At 38.7% G+C, this 20440-nt stretch overlaps 1 protein-coding gene across 8 annotated transcripts in view; it reads left to right on the forward strand.

Moving 5' to 3' along the window:
- The window catches only part of EPC1 (enhancer of polycomb 1), a 65009-nt gene that overhangs the window by 16096 nt on the left and 28473 nt on the right, over positions 1–20440 (forward strand). The gene's annotated exons all lie outside the window — the stretch shown is intronic.

A 20440-nucleotide genomic window follows, 5' to 3' on the forward strand; every position in this document is an offset into this window, starting at 1 on the left:
TTTTATTATTTTTCTAACTGGTAGGTTGGGTTTTATCGAGTTGTTTTGCTGGTGTTTATTTTTGTGAAGATGCTTAAAACATTAGCATGGTATTGATTGAGGAGTATTTAAGTGGTAGGTAGCAGTGCTTAGGATGCTTGTGTTTCCTTTGGGTGCAGTATAGATATATTCTGAATTGATACCTGTAGATTCTGAATATGAGAGAAAGCACCTTTTATTTCCTCATGTACCAGAATATTAAATTCTGCTGTTTGCTGTGACACTTGCTGAGTTTATCTCTCAGTTCAGGAGAGTGAGACTGCATGCATGCATTTATTTGTAGAAATGTCAGGTTGCTCTCTTTCTCTTTTACTGTTTGCCTGGCAGTTACAAGTTTTCAGGCTAGAAAATTACATGGCCTGTCTGTATCATCTCCCTAAACCCAGACATATATATCCTACCTAAGTAGTCATGGGTAAGGAAAAAATTTTAAACATTAATTATAAGACTTGTTTTTGTGGTTAGTGTGATGCTTTTGTTTCCTAAATTTAGCTTTGAGGGTTAGCTCTGGGAGTAGGTAGACGCTTCCCACAGCTGGAGTTTGCTCCTGCATTTGTTTTGAATCTGTGTGTACACACACAAACACACACCCCCAAAAGAAATTTGTTTGCCATCAGTAAGCACAGGTGTCCTTCTGAATCTTTTTTTGGACCTTCATACATAAAATAGTCGCTATTAAACTCTTGTTCCTTATTGTTTCTGCAGAGTTACTCTAAATTTCCTTCCTTCCTTCTTGCCCTAAAAAGCTTTCTCTTCAGTTTATATTAGTGTTGACAACAGAGAGCACAGTTCTATGACTTAAGTTGGGGAAAACCTCATAGGTTCAATACCCTCCTGTATGCTGTTTCCCAAACTTCAGGCCATGCAGGATTTTGGTAAGTTGATAGTTTGTGTTATGTAGCTGAGGACTTGAGTTGGAGGATTTTTTCCCTAGTGCTCACAGAAATGATAGATGTTTTATTACAAACAGATGGCCAAGTGTCCATAAGATTTTGGAGGAGAGGGTGTCTTCAACTAGTATGAATTAGCATTTATAACTTTTTATAAATAGAATTCTATCATTGGTTTGAGTTTTGCATAAATGTAATTTTAAATGAACAGATATTTGGAGCTAAGAGTTCTCCTCTTGACTAAATAACTTTCCCTAGGGAAAAATGCAATCAAAGAGATTTAATATTCAGGCATCGAGTCACAAGATATTTAAATGACTAATTACTGTTTTGATGCTTATTTTGCTTCCCTTTCATCTTATCTTTCTCCCATCATGTTCCTACAAAGAAGTAAATAGCAAAAATAGTGCATATTCCTTATTACAACTGGAAACTTCAGTTCAGAAGTGATATTCTCTAGGAGTCTTCTGAAGGAAAAACAACCTTGCTGAGTCTCTGGGAGCTGTAAAATATGCAGTTGATCCAGGGATATATAAAAAGTAACCCTTTTAAAGGAAGTGACAGCTAAGGGCCTTGAGTGGTGTTAATTCTGTAGAGTCTGCCTTGCCTGGCCACGGCTTGGCTTCAGTCAGTGGTTTTGTTAGGAGGTAAAGGACCAGTAAAAAACCTCTTTGACATGCAGACAGTGGTACTGGAGGTTACCAACTCATCCTGTGTTCTGACAGTTGGTTTAGCTGCCAGGTTTCTGAGGTAAACACATTGTGGCTGTTGCCAAGTGTGTTGCTGCATCTAAGAAATTAAAAAGTATCATGTACATCTAAAAAAAACCCTTCAAAATGTAATGAATCTTCTTATGTAACAATAAACATCCCCTATGTTATTTCAAAATGCTGGTTTTGAGCAAAACAGATCCTTGATGCTGTAATTTTGAGAACCAGACAACAGACCACTGTTAGTAATACAGTACAGCAGATTTGGCTATTAAGACTGTTGATTACTGTGAATAAACAAGTAGGTGGAGTAGATTTCTTCATCATTTAAAAAGGTGTTGCTTTGTGTATCCTGGGTTTACTATTTCTGAGGAGAGTGTTAATTTTTTTTTTTTTTACTAGAAATTCAGATTCTAGACAGAAAGGAGGCAGCTGGGAAAGCAGAGCAGAGGTAACTTTAGTTAAGCAGGATAAAAAGTGGGAAAAAATGACAGACTGAAGCTTTTTGAACATGTTCAGTGACATTTCAGAAAGAAAGCATGTATAGCTCTACAGGCAGCCTAGATTTGGTGGCTTCCACCCAAACCAAGGGAAACTACACTTGTTTTCCTTGCATTTTTTGAAAGGAAAGTACAAAGAGCACACTCTACATCCCTAGCCTCTAGATTCTCTTAAAAATTGAAGTTGGGGGCTGAGGGGGGATGGGTTGTTGTGACTTTGTGGATAATTTATAAAATAAATCCTTATGGAAAATGACTATGATTATAGTTGGGTTTTTGGATTTTTCAAGGGAGTTTTAAAAAGGAACCAAGCCATGTGTTTGAAGGACATCATGTCAGCATTATAAGGCATTTTAAAATGTTGGGAAGTTAAAATTTCTTAGTTGAAGCAGCACCCTAGCAAAGATTAGCATGAGCAGGGATACATTTAATTAAGTCCCTTAGATCTGAGAAATTAATTACCTAATAATTTGTCTGTGTTGGTGACATTTCCAGAGTTAATAACAGCCCTAGGGTTGTGAGAATTATCATGGGTTTGTGGGAGGGGGTTGTTTGACTTTTTCCTTGAGTGAGTTTGTTGTCCTCATGTAAATTCTGATAGTACTTTGGTCTGCTAAGGTTTTGGATATTAGTTTTGATTTTTGTCTTTTGTGTGTTCAAGTTTGTATAGGTTAAATGCACTTCCTCCCTCATGTAAAGTTTTTAAAATGCCAGTGTCTCTGACATCTGGTGTTGAGGCAGGAGAGAGAGAGTGCTGTTGCTTTATTGAATTATTCCTAACTCCCTCTTCTGACTGGCATCCTGGTCTGGTGATGAGTCCCTGTCCTCACCTTAGCTCTGGAGTAGCTGCTTGCTTGCCCTGCTAGATTTCTGACAGTGGTTCACTACATGGAGTTGTTCTCTCGTGGATTACAGTTTAAATTTAAAGCTTGATTTCTAATTTTAGTTAGTGTTGCTAGTTTCAGATAGAAGAATTAAGCACCCAGAGTCCAAAATTAAAATCTGTACAGCTGTTCATTCAGTTCTTACTGTTTTCCTTTGTGTACGTGTCATGGTGTGACAGCTTGCACAGCGGGTGGAATTCAGTCTGTGTGTGTAATTATCATTTCTGGATATTGTCATACTCTGTTACCTGGTGTTTCAGCAAACTGTTGAAATAGTTTAAACTGTGCTTTTGATCTCTTTAAATCCACAGTCATATTATCTTTCCTGCCCTGGTTTTGGGGATGTGTAAGAAAAGCTTATTTGTTAAAATTTCATTATTAGATGTAATTTTCCCCCTTCTTCCCCCTTCAGCATGACCTGTCAGTATTTGCTAAATGCTATAGAAGACCCAGTGAAGATAAGCTAATATTCATTCAAATGCTTCAGAAGACTTCAAACATATTCTCTAATAGGATGTATCTTAATTTAACAAAGAACTACATGGTAAATTTTCATTTACCCAGTTTGGATAGGCTCAAGGATCACATCCTTTCCATGGAATTGCCTTGGGCACTGCTAGCAAAGATCTCTGCCAAGCCATATCTAGACAGAAAAATGTCTTTCTCCTCCCAAATCCATACTGCAGGCATTGGGAGGCTACCATATCCAGGGTCTCTTGCTGCTGAAACAGCTGGTTTTGGCTTATCAAGGGACAAAGTTGGTAAGGAATGTACAAAAAGGCATCCATATGTTACCATCAAAGCCCTAATGAATTCAAAATGTGTGAAGTAAGCATGTAGCTGAGTGTAGTGAGTCAGTGCATGAACAGTGTTAACTTATATATGGAAATTTCACTAAAGGGTTCTCCAGTCTTTTTTATTAAGAAACTGCATTCTGTGAGTGCTTCCACAGAAGTGTGTGTAATTGTGTGTGTGTGTGCTGCCTTAAGTGTTCTTAAAATAACCACTGCCTTACTGACACAGGATTCATGGATATTGAGTGTTTTAGAATCTTGGTGGGGGCATCAGAATTACATGAAAGTAAAATCATAGCAGGTACTGTAACTGAATCAATAGTTTCCAGTCTGGGCTTGGTTTTTTGTTTTTTTTTTTCCTTTGATGTGGTGTTAGGAAACTATAAAGTTTTTTGTTTACTAACAGAAGACAATCTGTGCCCTCCTCTCCAGCTGTAGAAGTCCTGAAATCTTAAGCAGAACAGCTGAACTCCTTTAGTGGTCTCTTTTTAGAAAAGGACAACTGAAACATGAAAGGATTTTCAAGTAAATGGGGAGAGTAGAGACACCTCTTTTTGCATAGTCTTGGATTCATGAGTCCCATAACTGGAAGAGTATTGGTTTTTTGTTTTTATTGTGTTCCCCTTTGAGCATCTTTGCTGCTCACTCATAGCAAAGGCATTAATTTTGTATGCCAGTCTAACCTTTTGTTAGTGCATAATTTTCAATACACTGAACTTGTAGATGAGGTTTCCAAGAACCTGCATGTTTGGTAGGAGGTGAACACAGAAACAAGGCTTTTTGCAGTTTAGACAAAACTAAGTCCACAGACACCTCAGTTTGTAGTTGGAGGAAATTTTTCTGTGAGTTCATGTAATGACCTTAACTTTACTGTTTAGTTGGGTACTGAGCTTAGTTGTTTACTTCAGATGAACCTGTGTGAAAAAGGTTTGAAGTGCTTAGACAGAGAATTTAGAGAGAAATAAGGTGGCAGCTCATGACAAGTGGGGCCTAATTTCACATGTAAGAGTAATAGTGATGACTTCCTGCACATTCCATCTTCAGTTACAATAAAGTTTTCTGTTCTGTTTGATGTTATTTAAGTTATATTTAAGTTATTCTGAGTATTCATGCAAGTTAGGAAATCCAGTAGATGATGAGTAGCTCCTGTGGTGATCAATTCATGCACCACCTTCAGCTCCCTGAAGAATGTTGTTAATCCTGTGATGTGAAACCCACCTGTAGCAGCAATGCTCCCTTTAAAGTCAGAGGGATGGTGGTGGCATAGACTCTGTTACAGGTTGCTGGAATTTATTTGAGTAAATTTTGCTTCTGGTTTCTCACTGGGGTGGGCCTTCATCTATTAGGAAGACGTATAGATTATACCTTTGGGGTTTGACAGCTGCCTGGAAGCTGACAGCTCTGTGTAAAAGTTGAGGAATCATGATACATGTCCTGTTGTTACACCATAGGGAAGTCATGCCCTAAGTTGAAGTTGTAAGCAGGGGTCTGCCATGGAAGTGGTGTGATAAGGCAATGTTCTGTATATGCTGTCAGTTAAGCATGTGATAATGGTAAAGGTGTATGCTGTACTCTGAAGTAATGCTGGAAATACTTAAACTTTCAGAAAATAGTGGGAGTTGGGTATGCATGTCAGAGGCTTCTCCAGGAGGTCCAGATTCTCTTTTGAAATTGAGGAGGATATGAATTGGCAAACTTCAGTTTGATTATTGTCTATAATACTAGTACTGAAAGAAGTTTTTCCTTTTGAAAGCAGGATTATTAAGATATTTTCAATAATCTAAATGACATGAAGTGTGTCAAGTAACATTTAGGGTGGATATTAGCAAAAGCTTCTTCACCCAGAGCACAGTTAGGCACTGGAACAGGTTCCCCGTGGAAGTGGTCACAGCACCAAACCTGACAGAGTTCAAGAAGCATCCGGACAGTGTTCTCAGGCACGTGGTGTAACTCTTGGGATTGTTCTGGGCAGAGCCAGGAGTAGGACTTGATCCCTGGGGGTGTGTTCCAACTCTGGATATTCTGTGACTCTATTCTATGAGTTCCTCTTAAGGAAGTTGTTCCTCTTAAGGAAGCTGACCTTCCTTAGAAAGGGAAAGTTGTATGTAGACTGCTCTTACAGAATTTGTTTGATGAATGCATTCTCAGGGTTTTTTTGCCCTGTTGTGGATATGCCAATAATTGCACACAGAGAAGTCTTGTAACTGCAGTGGCTTTCTGCACAGCAGAGTTTTAACTACAGTGAGACCAATTGTTCATGCTCACGCTTGAGGTTAAGAAGTTTAGGTGTACCTAGAACTCACTCACTTGCAATGAGCATGTTTAACAGTTGGGAAAGTTCAAAAATGTGTCTCAAATTGTTTCTATTAAGCCAGGGAAAGGAGGATGCCCACAAATACAACTTTGCTAGAAGCATTTGTGAGAGCACAAGAAGTAATACAACTGGCAGGGATTTGGAGGAGAAGAGTTTGTCAGGGTCAACTGGAAATAATTTTAAAGCCAGACTTGTATGGAAAGGCTTTGCCTTCTGAGAATTTTCATAGCTGGCCTTCAAGAGGGGCCCAGAAATGTTATCTTCCTGGCTTTGAGCCATCATCTTCCAGCTTTCATCCATCATATAATGTATTTCAGCTGAGGATTGGGTATTAATTGTATGCAGAATATGAATAATGCTAGGGACAATAGTTCAGTAACCTTAATGTTTGAGAAACATAGTGATGTGTCCTTAGTTTTCTTTTCATTTTAATAGCTAACATTCTGTATTTATTCCAGCAAAATTTTAGTTACTCATAGGAACCTGCCTAGTATTAATTTGCTTCAGGTAGGAAGATTATGCAATGTAGCCAGCCCTTAAATCTGCTCATCTTTTCATCAAGTAAACCACTTTGCTTGTAGTCATCACAATAATTGTGCCCTGATAATATGATTATATTCCTCAGAAATGTATATACAATTATTTACCAATTTGTTACAGGTATTTAGTCTGAGTTTTGAATACTTCTAAGTCAATGCATTATTGTTTCAAGTTCCTGTTTTATAGGACTGAGTATATGTTCATGTGTGGGCATGTGCTCTGCTGGAGCAGAATATTGTCATTGGCAGACCATAGGTGTATGTAATAAGTGGCTGTTCTTTTTCTACTGCTTTTCCACATTGTACTTGTAAGAGGAAACACTAGCTTTAGTGTAGAGGAACCCATCAAATGACTGATGTACCAGGCAGAAGATGCTGGCTGCTGCTTTTGTGTCTCACTTCTGTTCAGTGAGTATGCTCTGCTCTCCCATCCACTTGTGTTTGTATTTCTGTGTATTCTGCTTTGTGTGCTTTCAAGGACTAACCCTGTTCTGAGTAAACAGATATGTGAAGGTGAATTGCATCAATTGAGGCTGGAATACAAATTTGAAAACTTTCTGCTCTGTCAGTTTCTTCAAGCACAGATAGATAGTTTGAGTGAGAGAGGAAATGATCCTCTTAAGGTTTAAGTACCATACTTAAAGATTGGTTTCCTTTATATTTAATCAGGAATTAAGAAATTAATGCTTTTTGAATTGGAAGCTTTCAAGAGGGTGTATTTGAATTGCTTTCCAACATCCGTTTGAGTTTGTACTTTATATCAATTTCAAGACTTCAAGGTTCTTTCCGAGTTGTAAACAGAAATCACAGATTTTGTAACCTGCCTGGAAGGCTTATGAAGCTTACATTTGAGGAGAGGCATTGGTAATAAAGGCTGCCCTCTACACACATCTAGTGCTACTGTTTGTTTTCTGTTATGATTTTAAGAGCTGTAGTCTTCAGATTTTTTTAGTCAGATGTTCAATTCAGAACATGGCTACTAGGAAGGTGTCAGATTGCAAAGATGAATTCTGCATAGGCTTCTTTTTCTAGATTTTCCTTTTCAGACCACAAGGATTTTGTCATGTGTCTTGTTGTGAAATTATAATGGTTGTGAATTAAAGATGTTGAGAAAGGAGAAGAAAGGGTGCCTGTTGCTCTTCCAAACTATTGATCTGTAATTAGTCTCACTGAAAATGCTTTTCTTGGTGGAAACACTTTACATGATTTGATGTTTTTGTTTTTGTTTTGCTCTTTGTGCCATTATCATTCTCCATGTTACTCTGTCTATATAGATATAACATCTTTTCTTCCAGGCATTTACCAGGATTTAATTATTTGAAATGCCCCATTCTCTTGTATTTCTAAATTCTCTAGTTTTGTTCTCCTTCTTAAATTCCCTTAAACACTGATAATAAAATTGTATTTCTCGTTTCCCCAGTGCCCTTGTTTTTGCTTAACAAATGAAGCTTTTCACTGTGAGGTGAGGCTGTTCCCCCCAGCCCCAATCCTGTATTAGTATTTCAGCAGGACATGTCCTATGTGCCTTTTTGGTACTTGATTTTTCTCTGTACTTATACAAGAAAGAATTCTAAAGACAGTGGCAGAAAATAGGAACTGGCTTCAGAATAAGAGGTTGCAGTATTGTAATGTGATTTGCAATACTTACAATTCAGTAACCCAGATCTGATAAATCTGGGTAAATCTTGTAAAAAGGCTGAATTCAAGACAACAGGGTGGTTTTATTGGCAAGTTTATGAGTAAGGCTACAGGTAAGAGTTAATGAATCTGAGTGCTGCAGAATGTTTTGTATTATGTACAGAATCCTTTAAGCAGGTTACTTACACAGAAGTGCTGGACCTTTCAGATACTTACAGATGCACTTACGTGCTCTTTCCTGGTTCTCAGGGATATTTTTTTTTTATTTCATGTGTTCTTTGCCTTGTTTGCCCTTCTCCTGCTATTTATCTTGTTCAGTTAGAAGGAAGTTATTATTAACATTAGTGTACTTGCTCTGTTTTCTGATGAAGATGCTGTGGTCTTGAAATAGGCCAAGTACAAAATGAGGCTGTTCAAGTACTAGGATTAAAGGTAGTTTAATGCAGTCCCTCTTGGGGAACTAATGTTTTTCATGGTACTTCAGGTTAATAGGCAAGAATTTATGCTCTTGCTGAATGTATGAGGTGAAGGAACTTGAGCTACTAAAACTGAGGTAAAACAGCTTCCCTTTTCTGGTCAATAATGTAAGGTTTGTTCTGTGAGAAGGTGTGGGGGGTGGAAATCAGTGAAACATGAATGTTTACAAAGCACCTCTGTCTAACCAATCTTTACCAGAGCTGTAGGATAAGATTGATGAACAGAAACTCCTGTTGCATGTTCCTGCTCTCAGCCTTCCTCTGAAGAAGAATTATTTCCTTTGAGGTGTCTTGTTTTGAGAAGAAGTTTAGAATATTGAAAAAAAATTGGCACATCTTGGACTAGAACAGAGAACATGAGGTTTGTTGCAGTTAATGCTTAAACCCTTATGTCTGGTCTGGTTTTCCACAGCATCTGTACTTCATTACAAAAGGACCTTGTGCTGGTAGTTGTGAAATGTTTTCTTTGAGGGCCTTAGCTGTCTTTAAGTGATGGGGATATGGGCTGCAGAATGTCCTAGAAATAAATACAAAACCTTGCTGGGGAAGCTGGTGAGGAAAGAGAAGCTCTGAAGTGGTCCTAGTAAATTTCTGTTACTGAGGAAAATAACAAACATCTTCTAGCACTAACTTTGAGGAATTGCTGTCATGGGTAGGTTGTGGAACAAGTTTCATCAGAAGTTTCATTGTGTGGCAGGATAGTATGAAATTCTGGAGCCATCCTGAAGCAATAAGAAAAATATTCATAGATAGTCTCATTGGTAAATGAGAGCCTATCAAAAAAACAAACTTTTGAAACCAAGTCATCAATCTGTTCATTATTCATTCATTTCATCAGGTAAAAAAGGTCCCTGTGCATGATTTCGTAACTTGATTATTATTAAATGTATCCAGAAGTTGGCTTAACTCAGTAATTTCAAAAATTAAAGTAGGGAGGTATCTGACATTTTATTTTGGCTTTGGTTTCATTTTATTTTGGCATTGATTTCAATGGTGTAATTTTATGGAAAATAATATTTTGAATGTTTTCCAGTATTGATTTTCTCAGGAAAATCATTGTCCTGTCTCTCAGCAAAGTAAGTTTGCCTTCTTACTTGACCTGTACTCAAGAGAAACACTGTGAGCAGCATTTGTTTTAGTTAGTAGAGGGAAGGGGAAGATTCAGCATTAATTTTGCTGGAGAGTGTCTTAACCCCGACTGTTTTGCATTGTGGTCAGGTGTGTATGTAGAGTTCCCAACTGTGTTTATACTGGCTGGATGTTTGTTTTGTTTTTGTGGCTTGTTCCCACCATTACCAGGGAGAGTGAGTGTGCACAATTTAGGCTGTGGTGTAATTTCTCTTCAGAAGTTCCTAGGGTTAAATGCTGGCTGATAAGTTAACTCTGAATCCTTTCAACACTTTGCTCTTGCATGTTTGTTAAATATGAATTACACATCCACATTATCTAAGGATGTTAGATGGGGTTTATTGCTGGGAGTTTGAAGGAAGTAAGCCCACCACTTTAGCAGATGGCACTGTCTGGACAGGTGGAATTGGAACTCGAGGTCCTGACTCAGCTTTTGGCAACAGGATCATTTCCAGGGATTGAGGGAGCCTCAGTTTACTTTGGCTTGCAGTTACTGTAATGTGGGAAGCAGTATGAAACTGAAGCTGCAGTTGATAATTCAAAAGTATAACATCAGGCAGCTCTCAGTTTTATTCTTTGGGAATGTATGCAGCATCAAGTTGATATTTTTCAAAACACAATGTGCTAAATAATCCTTTATAAATATACTCATTAATGGTAATGTAGCTAAAATAGTTCTTGCACAAAAGGGATATAATGAATTAATGACAAGTACAAATACTTCACAGTCTCTGGTAATTTGCATGGCACCACGTGGTGAGAGAGACAGGTAGCATGTCTGGCATAAGAATATTTTCTAGAGTCCTCTTAACTTTGTTTCTCTACTTATACATGGGCTGTATTCTCAGACTCAGTGTTTGAGGAGGGCACAAAGCAGTCTCTGAAGTGTTTGTTGTGCTTAATATGTTTATACATTTTGTAGATACGTTTATGTATCTTGTGTAGACACATCAAATCATGGGTATTCATACCGCTGTAACTTGATTCCCCTGCAGCATTGAAAAGCTGCACCTGTGGTGGAAAAGCAGGCACCTCTGTTGGGACTGGAGCAGTGGGATTTGGCTGACTCTCCTTGTACATGACATTGGGCAGTTGTTTTGTCTCACTCAGACACTTCACTCTCACTGGGTGCACAGAGAGAATAACAATGTCACCTAAAATACACTGGGCTTACAAGTATTAAGGAAATGCTTGTCCTTAGAGGAAACCTTTCCCATTCACTTCTGTTCTTCCTTTCCTACCCTCCTATGTGTGACTTTGTTGCTGAGTGTTTATACCTTGAAAACAGGTTTGATCATAATTGCAGGTAGAAGGTCATGAGTATGAAATGCTAGTCAATCCTGCACTTTTAAAGGCAGTCTAAATAAACCTGGGGATTACAAAGCACAATGAATAACTGGTGTCTGACTCATAGGAGCTTATAATTCAAAATGTACATTACTGATCAGGAAACTTAAGCTGCTATTTTGTCTAAGCTTTTCACCCTCATACAGGTCTCTTCTCTAGGCAGTATCTTTGCATTGATATGTAGTAATGTTTATCCTAAGTCAAGCAAAGGGTCTAAACATGCAGATTTACAAGCTGTAGACTGACATCTATAGCAGGAAAGTCTGAGTTACTCACTATTGCACCTGTCACTGTTGGGGAAGCACTTTCCCACCTGTGTGGAATCAGATCTGAAACACTGATCTGTTGGTGTTGCAAATATGGAAGCTCAGTGTGTTTAGTTGAAAAGTATGGGTAGTTCTACTTGCATTTTCATGAATGTACTTTGACAAAATGTAATTTGCTAGAGCAATTCTAAGTAATTGCTAAGCAAATTTCCTTTTTACTAGATGCCTTATGCAGTAAAACTTTATTATGTCTCTGCTAGCATTTATACTTTGTGGATCTTACTTCAATTTTCTCAAATGTCTTTATCATCCCTCTTGATATCTTGCTGTCTTGGTATGTTAAAAAGCTCCTTTTACTAAGTTACAATCTGCAATGTTTTGGTTTTTTTCTTGTAACAAGTATTGTAATTTGTAGAAGTATGAGGTAGGAACTTTGATACCATTGGCACTGACAGGTATTCAAAAGACAAGGTTAGGTGTACTCTGCCATCCTGTGTGTGCTTATGCAGCTCACATTTCTGCTCAGCACTATATAGCAATTTATTTCCATTTTGTGATATACAGAGGAGTCAAGTACTTGGATATTGTGAAGTCTGCAAAAGGGCTTGTTTAACAGATTAGCTTTTAGTCATGGCTATGGTGCACTGTATGCTTTTTCCGCAGACTTTTTCTTCCCCATAGCATTGAAGTTGTTAATGTTAAAAAGGTTTGTTTGTTTATTTTTGAAATAATAAATAAGCTTGATAGTTTAAGACAATGCTCTGGAAGCTTCTTTACTTTGAATTTTTTTAATGCAACTGTTATATATGAGCTTTTTTATGTGGAATGCACATGTGACTTCTTAAAAGGTGCTTAGACTGTTAAGGTTTTAAGGCAGATTTCTTTTTTATTTGACATGAGGTGCTGAACCTCAACTCATGAATGAATGAACTTAGAAAATGTTGATACTTTGTTTTCTTGTTAATGGTTTTAGTGTTTTTCTGTCCCCATATTATTGTATAATGTTCAGTAGAAACACCAATTAAATTCTATTACTACTTAATGTGAATGACTGCTTGAGGTAATAAAACTGTACAGAAGAGGTAGTTAAACCTGACAGGCTTGTTGTAAATGAAGCAGTCTTAGGGGAGGTACAGCTGGTTTAGTTTTGTGTGCTAGAGATCCTGTGTAAACCCTATTCACTCACTGGTTTGTTTGTTTGGGTTTTTTTTTAAATTGCTGGTTTTGGTTGATGGGAAAGGTAAATGAACGAAATATGAAGTTGCAAATGTATTGAGTTTCTTTCAAGCCTCTTTAATGTTAAAGTTAGATAGAGCATACTGGCCTAAAAAGTTCATAGAGGAAATAAATTATTGGCCTGCTAAACACAAAGACTAAAATGAGACTCCCAGGTTCTGATATCTTGTGGCTCAGAGAGAAGAGCTGTAGAAGCATGGCAGTGGGTTTTGTGCTTTTTTACTCTCCTTGGTAATGATGCCCATGGGCTCCTTTTTGAGAGACAAAGTGGTACTCTGGTAGAAAGCACACTTGTCTTGCAAGTGTCCAAAAATGTTTCTGCATTCTGTGAAGAGTTTGCTTACTGGTGATGCCTGGCATTGAGGCTGCCCCAGCCAACCAAATTGGACATTTGTTTATTTGAAGTCCTTGGGTAGTTGTGCAATTCGGTGTTCAGAAATATGACAGTCAAGCTGTAGGTAATACTGAGTCTTAAAGTTTACTGCAACTTCTGAGAGGAAAAATAGTAGTTCTAGGTAGGTAAAAATTTCAAGATCTGTTTTTAATACTTCTAAGAAAAACCCCAAACCAACTAGATCCTGTTCTTGGACTTGTTTTTTCTTCAGACTCTTTGATCATATGTAATCTGGGAAACTGTTGATTTTTGCAGTTTGTGAGTTGTGGCCTGTGAAAGGGAATGTTTCTGAGCCCTTGATGAACTTAATGCTGGGGAGATGGGGTGCTGCTCACTCTTATGGCTTTGTTCATTTGTCTCACCTGTCTGGATTGTACTGTGTACTGCTGCCAGGATTGTTGGATCCAGATCGAGAGGTGTGAACTGCAAAGGGAGAAGAGGGTTGGTTTAATGAGTGTCATTGGGAAACCTGGTCTGAAGAACAAAGCCTATGGAAACAGTGATAGGCATACTGTTATTCATAGTTTATGTAAAAAACTTTGAGAGAAAGGTCAAAAATTTCACTTAGCTGAGTTGAATTCTTTCTAATTCTGCTGTCTGTGGAATGTAGATTTTTGGCTTAGCCTTTAACTTCACCCAGTGCTATGTATAGTATTTGGTGAGGATTTAAAACTGGAACAGTTGAGGCTCATGTCTGGGTTGGAATGCACAACCCTGTGTTATCGGCATGCGGAAGGATGGTGAAACAGAATAGAAACCTGTTGAGTTACCATGTTTCTTGTTATTCAGATAACACTCAACAGTAGTACCAAGTCCCTGTAACTAATGAAAATGATGGAATCCAAGAGTAAGCTTTTGCCATGCAAAATTATCTGAGTTACAAAGTATTGGTAATGCACAGAAATGTTTTAAGCAAGTAGCAAGGTAGATGCAGTGACATCCTTCAACTTGGGAACTTGATACAATTATTAGTCAACTAATGAAATGATCTTGAAGTTCCACTTCAATAGTCCATATAAGAGGAGAATAATTTTGTTACAAAACTTTATGCAGGCTGTTCTAAATGTTATAGCTGAAGACTGTGGAAATGAAAGGTTAAATTACAAGAGCTGTTTCCATTCAGTTGTAGACTGTGTCCTAGAAACTATGTTCTTTTGTACTGGATAAAAATCTCAGTTCACTTTGTGTTACAGTCTGATTTCAGTGTAGAGGTCATGCCCTGGGTGTGTATTTACATAATACATTAAAAGCATCTTAATGTGTTCTTTGGAATCCTTATTTAAGGGAAAATTACTTTGTTTACTGTAGATGACTTGAAATAGTTTTCATTCATTGCAGTCTCAGATGAGCACACAGCTGGAACAGCAGGCTGAGGTAAGGAAGGGGCTCTTGGACAAGTTTGCAGTTAAGTCTGATGTGGCAAAGTTGTGTGAGACAAGCTGAGCTGGTTTAAATGTTAGTAGTGAGAAGAGGCAGTTCCAGTGATTTCCTAGGTTTTCTCCTGGTCTTTGCACTGCCTGTGGACTGATTAAGCTCACGAGAAGCCTCACCTAAGAGCGAGTTCCCTTCTCTCTGTGCTCTGTGGGTTACAAGGCTGCCTAGGCTGAGGAGTTCATGGGAGCCAAAGTGGTTACAGAAGAATGGATAGGCATGGCCATTACCAGCGCTGAGGAGATGGTTTAGTGCCTTCTGCCAGTTTTGATCTTCTGCAATTCCTAAACAAAATACTTCAACTTGATACCAAGACCTGTGCTGCTGAATGTATGTTGTGCAGTGGCAATTTGGCAGGCAGACAAGTCTCTTTAGGTGGTCTGAATGGGACCTGTGCCTGGAAAGATGGAGGTACATTATGTTTGTGAACTATACTGCATAATTAATGTATGTGTTAAGTACTTGAATTTTCCTGATTCCTAGGGTTCCTAGGTTGTGTATCTCATCCTCTCCAGCACGTTTGGAGCCAGTCTCATTCATTTCTCCACCTCTGTCTGTTTTGCACAATAGTTTAAAACACGAAACTGATTTCAGTCTACTGGTAACAGGATAACAAGTCACTCTCCATTTCTTCTAGTGTTGTCATGAGCTCTAGTACTAATGTTAGATTTCTGGGTTAAATGTCCTGTGAGCCCTCCACCTGTGTACCACCATTCACTGAACAAGAATAGAAGGTGAAAATTTCCTCTGAGTTGTAAGTAATTTGCTGCTGTGAGTCCACAAATACAGATGCAAGATTTCTTCAAATGAAAGGACTCCTTCCATGCTCTTAGAAATGTCTGATTTGAACATGGGGGAAACAGTCTGCTACAATGCTCAAGGTGGTGTGGCTGATCTCTGATTTCTGACCAGTGTTCTAGGGAAAAGTCTAATAATTCCGAAGGGGTTTTTGATACTTTGTTAATTACAAACCCGGGCATTTTTAGAAGTAAATTAGATACCATTTTCACTGAGTTATTGCTGTTTAAACTTATGCAACTCTTTTAGGTTGGCATTTTTAACAGAGATCTAATTATTACAGTGATTACAGTAGAAAAATCCTTCTTAACTGACTACTCAAGAGCCTGACATCAGTTGATAAACAGGAGTGACCTCCATAGTTTCCCCTCCATGAAGGGACAGTTTTAGGCTCTGCTGTAACAACAAGAAAAGTATTTCTCTGCTGTGTAGAATGATTCAGGCCATTGAGAGGTCTTGACAGAAGAGCATCAGAAGGGAAGATGTAAAGCTGTGTGGTCTGGGTGGATCTGCAGGCAGCTTCAGTTGATAGGAGAAGGTGCTCAATGTGTGTCCATATATACTGAGATCATATATACTGGGATCATATATACTGAGATCATATCATCCTATATACTGAGAGTCATAATAGAAGGAGGGCTACAATTGCCTGTGGGCCAGATGAGGGACAGAAGTCATCTGCTCTTTTCCTTAGGACCCATCACAGGTAGAGCAAGGAAGGCTGCTTTGCTGGCCCACCTTTTCTGTCCTGTTTTGATCATGTGGGCTTCTTGTGACCAGATTTAAACTATTGCTAACACTTACATGATATTCATGTACTTCAGTTCAAGAGGGTCAGAGCTGCAGTTATGCTTACCTACCAAACTATTGCCTTGCCATTATCAAAGGCCAGATCTATCATCTGTTATTCAGGAGCTGGATTCTGGGTCTCAGTCAAGGATCACTGGAACTCAGAGACTGGTCTTGTGCCAGAATACCCATTGAAGACTTCTTGTCTTGTACATTGCAAGGCAGACTCAAATTGCCCTCATCAGTACAACCTCAGTCATGTTTGGAACTTTTCAGCAGCAGGTTTGGAAACAAGTGCTGTAATAAACTTGTCAGAATATGTTTGTTGTTTTGTAAGCAGTTAGGTGTGACAGCGTATGTGTGTGAGGAACTAAGGGCAGTGTGTGGTATGTTACTGTGATAAGTGCTTCTGTAATGACCTGTGGAGCTGCTGCTCAGGAGGAACTAAGCATTTTTGCTTTCAGTCATACCAGAAGCCACTAGAGCCACTTTCTGCCCTGAAGGGAAGAGTAGTGCAAAGGCAGTGTCTTGGAACAGTTTGCATTGATCTAAGATGTCTTCTGTGTTCTGGTGTGCTTTCTGTACATTTCTTTTGCAGCATTGCTAGTGCTTCCCTGTCCCTGGGTGAGCTTTCTCTATTATGGTGGCATTTAACTGCCCCTGAGTCCCACAGAAACATATTTCCAGTGCCTGAACTGGTTCTAGGAATGGAGAAGGAATTATGTGAGTACAGAATAAGGCAAGGCATTAAAAAAATACAGACCTCTTTGTTTTGCACACAACTGTCTGATATTACTCCTCATGTTCCTCTTAATCTTGGATAGAAGTTGTCTGATTAGTAAGTTACAGGATGGCTAAGATCTGATAACAGAAGAAGGTGAAGAGAATGAACCAGTTCAGGTGTTTATTCCTTTCTGTCTTCTGTGTGGAGAGATCTATTGGATTGAATCTGTACACAAATTTTCTCAAAATTTGCTTAACTTGACCATCATGCTTCCAAGAGGCCTTCTTCCCTGACCCTGCAGGTTACTGAGGTCTTTACATGGCTGAGACACAATGTGTCCTGTAGGTCACTGAACAAGCAAAGGTGGAGGTTGGAGAGTGACTTGTGTGCAGTAGGTCACAGAAGTGTTTCAGCAGTCCCTACTCTGTTTTGGAGTGAGTTAGCCTGAAAGGTCTTGGTCTGCAGCAGGGTCTCTGAGCAGTTTTGCTGTGTTTTCCTCCACTGCCCTTCTACCAGTAAATACTGCTGATGTGAGAACCTTTATCATCTCTGTGCATTTAGCAGCCAAAAACCTTTACCTTATAAGCCTGGAATCAGGTTGTTCATGCACCAGTTTACCACCTCTTGATGACATGATGAACAGCTTCTGATTTTTTCAATTCTTAATATTTTCTTATTTGCTCTTAATTACAGATTATTGTATTTGTTTCAAATAAGCTGCAATTTTGTTGGATTTTTTGTGTGTGTGTTTGGAAGTTTTTTTGGACCATAAGCTGCTAGGAGGTAAAATGTGTATTAAAAAAGGCAGGTCTAGGAGTTTGTATGGCCTTGATTGTGTGTCAGCTGTAATCTGATTCAGTGTAACTGTTGTGAACCTAATGCTTCTTGACAACTGTCTATGGAAACTGGTTCCCTTTCAGTTCTTGCACCTTAAACACTGCAAGTGCAGTGAAGTGATAGCCTTGGGAAAGCACTTGTCAGGGGTGGATGTGAGAGGATTTTGCCCAGTCATAGTGATGTAAATCAGCAGTTTTGCAGAGACCAGTAGATGGGCAGCAATTTGCCTTAGTTCCCAGTAATGACACAATCAGATGTAGTTTGTTTTTGTATTGGTTTTGTTGCAGAGACAAAGATGTGATTCTGATCTGCACGGGCTTGAACTCAGTCATGTGTGCTTTTTAGAAGTACCAGTACTTTTAAAACTTTCTACTTGTCCACCCCACCTTTGCTTCCCCTCCAGCAAAGACACCACTCTTGCTTAGGGTAGACTTGGGGTATTGGGAGACTTTCTGTTCTGCACACTGGCCTTGAGAGCTGACTCTTTCAGTAATTTCCATAAGCAGATGTGCCTTAAATTATTATTTCTAAGAGGTCTGAATTAATTGGAGAAGTTATTTGAGGAAACATACGATCAAATTACAAAAAAGTGGATTTTTTCCTTTATTTCTTGAGAAGATGCACTCATTGCTACTGCAGGAACATTTTTTCAGTTGTCTTTTCAAAAGAATAATATGCATTCTATCGCTCTGGTTTGTTTAACTGTAATAACAGGTTATGTCACTTAGTCTTTTAATGCTCTGTGCTGTGGTTATCTTACTTTGAATATGGTCTCCAGAGTAGATATTTTGTCAAAGAAACCTCTGTGTTCTCTCTAAGTGCCAGTTTATTTTAGAAACTGCAACTAATTTAAAATCCCACAGTCATGTTGCCAAAAATTTAAGAAGTATTACCAAAATGTGAAAGAAGGCAAATACTGCTTGTTTGCAGTTGCTGTGCTTCTGCTTGTTTCTGCTTGCAAGCAGGAGTGCCTGCTGGTAGTTAGATTGAGCCACAATCACAGTATCCTTTCTTTTGTGTTCTAATTATTGCAATTCAGATTTTTGAATGTACTGTGCTAGAAATGCATAAAAGATGGAAATACTGAACTTGTGACAAAGAATTAGCCCTATATCCTTGCATTATCATTTGAGAGAGGTCCTACTGCCCACCACAAAGCAGCATTGACCACAAGTTCTGGTTCCTTCAGTCTGTAATGAGTACTGCTCTGCTTTGATTTCCCTCGTGCCTTTGTGCCTTTGTTGCTGTCAGCAGTGCTTTAGATTGTCCTTTCACTCTTTGATGTTTTGGAGCATGTATGGTGATACTAGTGTGCAGTAAGAGTGGATGCAGGGGATAAACTTGCTGTCCTAAAATTACTAGGAAGGAGGACCACAGAATGACAATTAATGCCAACACATAATTTTGCTTATGAAATTGCATCATACTTTGTTACATTCTACATACTCAGAAAAAGAGTTGCTGTTTTGGTGGGCTTTTCCTGTGGACTCTCTTAATTAGAGGAAACTAAGGGATGAAAGTGATTATCAAGCTTTTGGTTATTTAAACAACTAACAGTGTAATCTGGTATGTATTGGTGTTTTAACTGTCCAGATAATTTTCTGGATTGGAATATAGTGTGGAGAATAAGGTGCAGTTAATAGAATAATGAAATATCCAGAGTTGGAAGGGACCCACAAGGATCATCAAGTCCAGCTCCTGAGCCTGCACTGTACAAGCCCAACAGTCACACCATGTGCCCAAGAGTGTTGTCCAAACACTTCCTGAACTCGGTCAGACTGGTTCTGTGACCACTTCCCTGGGCAGCCTGTTCTGGCTGAAGAACCTTTTTGTAATATCCAAGCTAAACCTCTCTTGACACAGCTTCTAGCTGTTCCTGAGGTTCTGTCACTTGTCACCAGAGAAAAGAGGTCAGTGCCTGCCCCTTGGTTCATGTTTCTGGCTGAGTGTTACAAAGAGTGATGAAGCTGTGCCTTCCCTAAGACATCCTCTGTGACACCCTCTGTCTCTGAGCTGAGTGCTCCCACTGCATCCCTTTTTTGTTGGGATTGTCAGACCACATGGAGAGCCAGTGTAGGATGCTAAGCTGATGGAAAGCTAACTTGGGTGCTGGGAAAAGTGAGCAGATTTTTAGGGTTTTCTTGTATGAACTCTTTAACTTCTAACACATATTTGGCTGAGCATTAGTAAAAAGTAAAAGGAATGAAGTTTGAAGAACAGTACCATTGTTCTGAAATTACTGGATCAAATTAGCATTACAGCACTCGTAAAATTATAATTACAATAGCATTCTATGTCAGGCAGAGAAAGCAACTGAAAATGAAAGGTTGTCTGGATATAAGCAGAGCTAATAGGTTGAAAATAGTGAAATGTAAAAGTGCAAAGCAGTTTCAGGGAGAATAAGCTCCCTTCAATAAGTACATGTTGTGAAATGGTATGTGTGAAAGATCTAAAGGAAGCAAGCTGGAATAGAAAGGGAAGAAATTCCAAAGCAGCCTGCTGTGGTGTTAAGCAGTTCAGGCTGAGTGTTTTTGTAAAACAAATGCAGGTATTTCAATGCTGTTTCAATCAGAAGGGTACATAAAGAAAGAAATGTGATTACATTGAAAGTGGAAACTTGTTAATAGGAACAAAAATATGTGAACAATTCATATTTACATGAAAGGTATATCTTGAAAGAAGGAACAAGGTGAGATCCATCTAGCA

This window comes from Agelaius phoeniceus, chromosome 1 (genome assembly GCF_051311805.1).
Source record: "Agelaius phoeniceus isolate bAgePho1 chromosome 1, bAgePho1.hap1, whole genome shotgun sequence".
NCBI classification, from domain to species: Eukaryota; Metazoa; Chordata; class Aves; order Passeriformes; family Icteridae; genus Agelaius; species Agelaius phoeniceus.